This window comes from Musa acuminata, chromosome BXJ3-4 (assembly GCF_036884655.1).
Source record: "Musa acuminata AAA Group cultivar baxijiao chromosome BXJ3-4, Cavendish_Baxijiao_AAA, whole genome shotgun sequence".
Classification (NCBI taxonomy): Eukaryota; Viridiplantae; Streptophyta; class Magnoliopsida; order Zingiberales; family Musaceae; genus Musa; species Musa acuminata.
Genome location: NC_088352.1, coordinates 32343740 through 32351916, shown reverse-complemented (window position 1 = coordinate 32351916; position 8177 = coordinate 32343740). Strand labels below are relative to the sequence as shown.

Genomic DNA, 8177 nt, shown 5'->3' with positions numbered 1-8177 from the left:
TAACATCATATTATCATCAAGGTAAAGGCGACAACCACTATTAAGGCTTACCTAAGCCTTTTGTGATCCCTCCTTGGGATCGAAACATCCTCCTCTATCTAGGTCGAAGTAAACTAGCATTTTGGGAAAGGACAAATAACTAAAGACGAAAAACTTTTATTTGCGATAATGCAAGGAAGATAACCATGTTGCCATTGGAACATCATATTGAAGCATCATGGCCATTAGAGTCTAGAGAATGGAATTCTCATTTTTCAGTAAGATAAAACAAAACAGAAGTGGTTATAGTAAAAAATCTTTTAATTTGGGTGATAATTTGCTCCCAACAAAGTTTCATGTAAAACCTTCTCCGACAAACTCAATTCAATATGACATGGAGAGGACATATAAGCTGCCAGGAGACATGATGAATGGGTTTCAGTTGGAAGGAAACAATAAATTAAATTTCACTCAACAGTGAACTTACAGTTGATTCGATATTGCAGTTACTTTAACAGCCAATTTTTAATAGGTATGTACCTCTGCATTACTTTCCGCATTCTTAAGCAGATCCAAGATGAATCCAGTTGATTTCATGGACCAACGCCCCTGTCCATTTGGGTGACGGCCCTTAGCTTGAGCTGTACGGCCTAAACCTCCAGAAAGGAATGGCTTGTTTGTGAGCAATTACATCTTCGGGGTATCTTTTGGCCTTTGCCAAAGGTAGCTTTCTAATGGCAGAGGCTGTCTCCCGTGTATTCTGTTATTTGATAGCACAATCATCATACAACTATGATATGCTATGCCAAAAGGCACGAAATTACACACTTTTTTCTAACATCATTGAGTAAGTGCATAATTATTCATTGGTCATACATATAGGTTCATGTGCCATACAAGCAAATAAAAATTTAGTTAACCATAGGGAAGTTCTGGAGATATAAGGGAATCTCAAGAATATGAATGTGCCAGGGAAGTCCTGGTGATCACTATGATGTTTGTGTCATGCTCTGAAAAGTTACTTTTTGCAGCATTCAAAATTGAAGAACTATCAGCATTCAATTATATACAATGTTCCTCGATAAAACTATATTGTTCTGATTTATTTAGCTTTCTCGGTTATAGCAAACAAGCATCAAGAAATTTAGACTGCTAAAATGTTTTTCAGATAAGATCCTTATTAGCATCTCTTGCTGTCAATGAAATCTAAGATACCTCACTACTGACAATTATCCCATAGTTTTCTCAAGGTATAGGAAATCACTTACTGATGTAAGAATCAGTCTTTCAAGTAATAAATCTAGTTAAACATATAATATTCCAAATAATAAATAATAATTTAGCAACTAAGAAGTTAAATGCTCGTCTCCAAGAGTAATAAACTGGCTACCCTGGAAGATAAAACAATCAGTGCACTTGTGAACATAAACCTCCAATGTTTTTCCATTTGGACTAAAAAAGCAAGAACTTTGAGACTTTTTTTTTTTTAAATAGAAAACACTCCAAAAATTAAACAAGAAAGTTTTTCATTAAAAAAACATGTGTTCTAAGAAAGCAATTGGTATCATTGATTATCTGAATGAAAATTAAAAACCTATACATAAACAGAAGGAATAATTATCTAACTCAAATATCACATACCTACACATTAAACTAAAATTTCAAATTAATTAATAAATCAGAATTATCAGTGCATATCTTTATCTTAACATCAAGAAAACCAAATTAACAAGAAGCACAAAGTTGCTATACCAAGACCATAGGCACCAAAAATAAAATAAAATAAAACAGTTTATGCAGGTAGGACTGCAATATCCTCCGGATCTTAAAACAGATGTCTATCAAGGTTTAAGACATGTCTCATTGTTTACTGAACCTTCTGTCATCAACAATGGACACAGGTTCACCCAATAATAGTGGATACAATTTCCCTAAAATTTACAAGGCTTGTTTATGTATAAATCATCATGCCCCTACTTTTCTTTAGGTGATGGAAATTACAAAATTCTATATGCTTATGCTTATGCTTATAGAACACATAATAGGTGATTGTTTGCTGAACCTTATGTAATCATCAAGGTACAGAGGTTCACCCAAAGTTGCTAAACTATGACCATGGGCACAAAAAAAACACAGTGCTTGCAGGTAGGACAGCAAAACCCTCCAGATCCTAAAATGGATCTGTCAAGCTTTAACAAATGTTTCATTGTTTACTGAATCTTCTGTCATCAACAATATACACAGGTTCACCCAATAACAATGGATATAATTTCCCTAAATCTTATGAGAAGCTTGTTTATGGATAAAACATGCCCCTGCTTTTCTTTAGGTGATGGAAATGGCAAAATTATATATGCTTATACTTATAGAACATATAATAGATTATTGTTTACTGAACCTTCTGTAATCATCAAGGTACAGAGGTTCACTCAAAAATGGTGGATATAATTTCCCTAAAATTTAGGGGTTTATGGACAAAATGGAAATGGCAAAATTCTATATGCTTATACTTATATAACATAAAATAGATATAAGAAAAAAATTGCAGGATAATAATTGACATGTTGCAAACAATAATATATATTATAAATTAAACTTGTCAAATAACATAAGCAATGTGTCTTTCGTTAAGTGCACTCATCTATAAGCATATAATAATCGAGTAATTAGTAATCAAGGGTATGCATCCCATATAGTACATAAAAGACAACACAAATCAACATTGTGTAGGATGCCCAATCAACAGTATGTCACAGACAAAATCTACAAAGGTTCATCCAGTAACAAATTGTCACTAACAATGAACATAATGTTTCTAAAGTTTAGGAGAGATTCATTTATGAACAAAAAAAAAAAGGCCACAGATTTTCGTCTTTGGAGTTATAGGACTAGAAAAACACTGTAGTTCCTCACAATAAAAAATGCAATTATAATTTTCCATAAAAAGATTAATTTGATCTTTAGAATTTAATAGTACACAAACACAATACTTTGACAAGGAAAATGTCCCCACTGGAATGAAGAAAGATTTATGCAAGCAAAACGACCTAATTAAAAGTAGAAACCTTCATATCTGAAATTCACACTTGTAGGAGCTAAATTAAACAGAATCAAAATGGTAGAAAACTGCCAAATTTTCTTTTAGGCAATTTGGCAATCATACAATGAATTAGAAGAGGAGATAAAAACAAGTAAGACAAGAAATAAGAACATCATTAATAATAGTAATATAGTGCCTATGCAGAGGAAAAGCTTCTAGTTTATCCTGAAAATTTCCTAGTAAACCTACAGCTGCAAAAGACAGTTATAAAGGGTAGGAACTTGAACACCAAAAAACCACGTGCAATGCATGGAACATGGTTACACCTTTTCAACAGGGAAGTGTTTATCGTATAAAAAAAAAAGATGTTATTGCACGATGCCACAAAGCCTAAGTTCAGTATTCATTTTAAAAGAATGATAAAGATCACCAATCCATCTGAAAACAACAATGATATAGTGAAATTAATCAAAAAATGGTACAAGTAGCAAGCTTCACAAACTTACTGTTTCTGCTCATGATTTTTAACATATCAAACAAAGTTACAAAAGCCTTCAAAGATGATTTATCACCATGTCCAAATTTGTTCCGCAGCCTCTTATAATTCAAGTTTCACACTATTCATAATCTCTTTTATAGAATTAGTAGGAAACGAATAGAATTAACGTATTGTTATGGGTAAACAGGATGTTTATGTTTAATGTAATACTTACGTATGTCCGTGTCTTTTGGTATGTTCATGCTTTACACAGCATGTAGAGGGATGGTCGAAGGCTTAACGACCCCAATTTAGTTGGGTTTGATGGTTATTTTAGGCTTATAAATAAATGTTATATCTTGTGGATACTTGTGAGAGATCTTGGTCTGTAGTGGACCATTTTGGACCCTTTGCTGGGTAACCGTTCAAAGCTTGTAAAGTCTGTTTATAATTTGCATTGGTTATAAAGTGTTTCCTGATATGATTGCTTGTGGATCCCGTTATAATGCCAATATCTGTTGGGGTTCTTGTTAGGATCGGAGCGGCACTAAGAGGGGGGGGGGTGAATTAGTGCAGCGGATTAAAACTTCGGTTTTAGAAAAATCTTTCGTACGATAAGAGCGGAACTTGAAAAGCTTAACTTGAAAGCGTATTCTTAAAGTTGCGCAGCAAAGGTAATAAGGAACTAAAGCATGTAAGAAGGTTTGCAGTAATGTAAATAGCAATAATGAAATGCAAACCAGAGATTACGCCGATTTTAGAGTGGTTCGGTCAAATGACCTACATCCACTTGCGAGGCCCCTCTTCGATGAGGCTCCCACCTTCCACTAGCAAATCTCTTGAAATGGAAGGGTAAATACCCCTCTTACAACCTTTTACAAGCAGTTCAACCTCTTACAAATTTTCAGTAAGAAAGAAGGAGGAGAACTCTCTAGCAAATTGAAAACAAGACTTGCTAAGACTTTCTAAGACTTTTCTCTCAATCAAAATGCTTCTCAAAAGTTGTATTCTCAGCTGAGACTTGAGGGGTATTTATAGGCCTCAAGAGGATTCAAATTTGGGCTCAAAAAATTTGAATTCTCTTATGTTCCCGATGCTGGCGGTGCCACCGCCCAGCCAAGCGGTGCCACCGCCCAACGCTCGGGTGCTGGGCGGTGCAACCGCCCAGCCCAGGAGGTGCCACAGCCCAGCCTAGGCGGTGCCATCGCCTAGGCCAATTCAGCTCATTGGTTGGGCTCCAAACTTGGCCCAAACCAGTCCGAACTCGGGCCCAATTGGCCCCTACTTGGTTTATAGGATTAACACCTAATCCTAACCCTAATTAACGTGCTAACTACGAATTTAAAGATATTTTCTAAGCTATTACAAAGTCTGTAAGTCAAGACTTCTTCCGGCGAGCTTCCGGCGAACTTCCGATGGTCTTCCGATAAACTCTCGGAAACCATTCTGTGGACTCCCGGCAAGCTCCTAAACTTCACGATTTGATCTTGGCGAGTTCCAATGAGCTTCTTCGGTAAGCTCCGATCTTTCTCGGTGAGCTCCACGAACTTCCAACGAAGCTTCCGGCGAGCTTCCGAAAAACCCTTCGGCAAGCTCCCTACTCATTCTCGGCTAGTTCCGGCAGCATTCCCGACGAACCTTCGGACTTCCGTCGAACTCTCGAACTCCCAACGAATCCTTCGCGCTTGACTCCAGCACTTTGTTTCGCTTTATGTCTTCATCGTTATCGTAGTTAATCCTGCACACATAAACCAAAACTCAACTCCGATCTAGACAATTATTACAACGCGAATTGACATTATGTTGCCCGGCACGTCATTGGTTGGCGCTTCGTCCGATTCTTTGGTGCATCGTCCTCTCTTGCGGCTTGTTGCCCAATCGGTGGTTGACCTCCGCAACCCCGATATCCTTGGCGCAATTTCGCTCTCCTTGGCCCGATGCCCGACATCCGAAGCATTCAGCCATCAAATATCCTAACGTGATCTCCTCCGGTGCAACGTCAATTCCTCCTGCGTTAACTGTCTAATCCTGATCGAGTAGACCTGCATCACTCAAAATGCAGTTAAAACAGAAACACAATTATCAATTGGTTTCATCATCAAAATACGAGATTCAACAATCTCCCCCTTTTTGATGATGACAACTAATTGATGACTAACAGAGTTAACCTTAACTCCCCGGAGTTTAACTAAACTCCCCCTATCAATATGCCATTGATAGAACACTTGGATTATCCTAAATCCAAGTAACATTCTTCACATGTTATGAAAGACATTTAAACCATCATGCAAATATATATAAAATATTCAATTCAATGCATGAAGTCATCAATATACTTCTCCCCCTATGTCATCAACAAAAAGGAGAAGTAGCTCTAGCTATTTTAAAATATATGCAAGTTTTTGCAACATAAAGCTAGATTTTCATCACAACATATAAGCACAAAAGCATAGCAAGATTCTTAAGTTCAATCATGGCAATTCAACACTTGCTTCTTGTGCAAGATTGCACTTTGCTTTTCTTTGCATGTTCTCACTAGCAAAAGCTTTCTCCCCTTTGTTTTTGTCGAAAAGAAGGGAAGAGTACAAGCTAGCCAACATTTGCCTTGAGCTAGCAATCTTTCTCCCCCTATGTCATTGCCGAAAAGAAGGAGAGGAACTAATGATTTAGACTTTTACATAAATTATGAATTTGCATCAATCAATATTTCAATCATCACATGATACATACAAGACAAAAATGTAAAGAAATCATGTCATGAAAGACATCAATTGTTAAATATGATATGATAATAGTCTAAAAAATTACAATTTGCAATACATGTGATACATTGCAATACTAAAAAAATTAATGTGATGCTTTTAAGGATATCAACATATTTTTTATACAAAGCATGGCAAGAGCAATTATATTGCAAGTTTTTTAAGTTTTGCATTTTTTTGCTTCTTTCGAGATAGCAATTCTTTGCTTCTCTATAAGCTAGCAACTTTTACGATATACAAGTTTTACTACATACAAGCTAGCAAATTTAAAGATGTGCAAGTTGGCATATTTGCTTTTCTTTGCAATGCGCATGATAGTATTTCTTTGTAATGTTCAAGATAGCAAATTGTACATCATGCTAGCTAGCATATTAAAGATGTTCAAGAAAGTAAGCTCTTTCTTCTATTTTGAGAAGTGTCATTTTTGCTTCCTATTGCAATGTGCAAGTTGCAAGTTTTGCTTCTTGAGATAGGCAAGATAGCACTTTTGTAATTTTTGTTTCTTAAGATAGGCAAGCTTGTGATATTCAAAATAACAAGCTCTTTTTTCTAGAAGTGTCATTTTTGCTTTCTTTGTAAAGTGTAAGCTAGCAAAATGTTTGAAAAAGTGATCAAGTTTTGCAACATACAAGCTAGCAAAAATGCCAAACTAGCAAGAGATAATGTTTTACACGAGGCAAGCAAACAATTTGGCAAATGTTACATTTGCATCTTCTCTTTTGAGAAGTGCAATTTTTGCTTTCATCTTGAATTATACAAGCTAGTTAGTTTGCCTCTTTTCATGATGTCCACGCTAGAAATTCTTGCTCCCCCTTTGTCATTGTAAAAAAGAAGGGAAGACCCTTATATCAATTTTCATATTATGACAAAGGTAAGTATCATTCTTATTTGTGCATCATTATATATTCAAATTAAAACATACACAATTTCAATAACCTTATTTTTCATGCACGATACCGAAAAATAAATCAATCATCATTAATAAGCATATCATACATGATACTCAAACATTAAAATTTTCAAGCATTTATCAACATGTTGATCATGATACCAAACATTCATCATTTAAAGCATTTCAATCATTGTTTCAATCATCACTATAACTCATCATGCACAAAATGTAAAATCATCTAACATGATACAAACATTTATTTTCAAAATGTTTATCACTATTTTCATGTATGATAATAAAGTATTCATGATGCATATTTCATTACAATACAAAGCAATTGCATGCATAATTTCAAATTATAAATATTTCAAATCATGAAGATATTAACTTGTCAAATTTCATCCGATCATTCGTGATTATAACTTTTCATTTGTATACATCAAAATAATATCAAGAGTATTTCATGCATAATTTTAATCACCACATAAGGAATATCAAGAAGAAAGTAATTGGGTGATGCGATAAACATTTCATGAATACAAGGAATTGTATAAAAATAATATCATGAAAGATTAGAACATATGAATACCAAAAGGCATGATTTCTTTTTGAAAAACCTACTCATAAATAATCAAAAGAAAATCTTAGGAGATCGATTAATGAAAAAATCTTGATTCATAATAAATCTTAATTTGTAAATATCACGGAATCAAGATCATGATTTTGAATAAAACTCATTCAAATTCAAATCATCCAAATCATCAAAATCTCAACATTTCTTTCAAGAGATTCAAAATGGCATAGATAGTTTTATTGGTCTCTTAGGTAGAAATCAATAAGATAGAGGATTACATTTCATTTTTATAAATTTCTATTCATGTGATTTGCTTCTTATGAGCATGTCTTAGTCTTTATATGCCAAATCAGTATAAGCATTAAAGTTCAAGATGTAAAGGCAAAATCTTATAAGACAACTCATTTATAAAATATTCATCATGTTTATTTTCATGAGATTCATAAGATTAT

The 8177-nt window shown here is 34.5% G+C and overlaps 2 non-coding genes across 2 annotated transcripts; both read right to left on the bottom strand.

Annotated features, from left to right (window-relative positions):
- Positions 1-1832: 1832 nt before the first annotated feature.
- LOC135637384 (small nucleolar RNA snoR74) lies at positions 1833-1962 on the bottom strand. Its single transcript, XR_010496246.1, has one exon. It is a non-coding gene; the product is annotated as a small nucleolar RNA snoR74 (small nucleolar RNA).
- A 213-nt stretch (positions 1963-2175) lies between these two features.
- On the bottom strand, positions 2176-2304 carry LOC135637383 (small nucleolar RNA snoR74). The gene has a single exon (XR_010496245.1). It is a non-coding gene; the product is annotated as a small nucleolar RNA snoR74 (small nucleolar RNA).
- Between the last annotated feature and the right edge of the window lie 5873 nt (positions 2305-8177).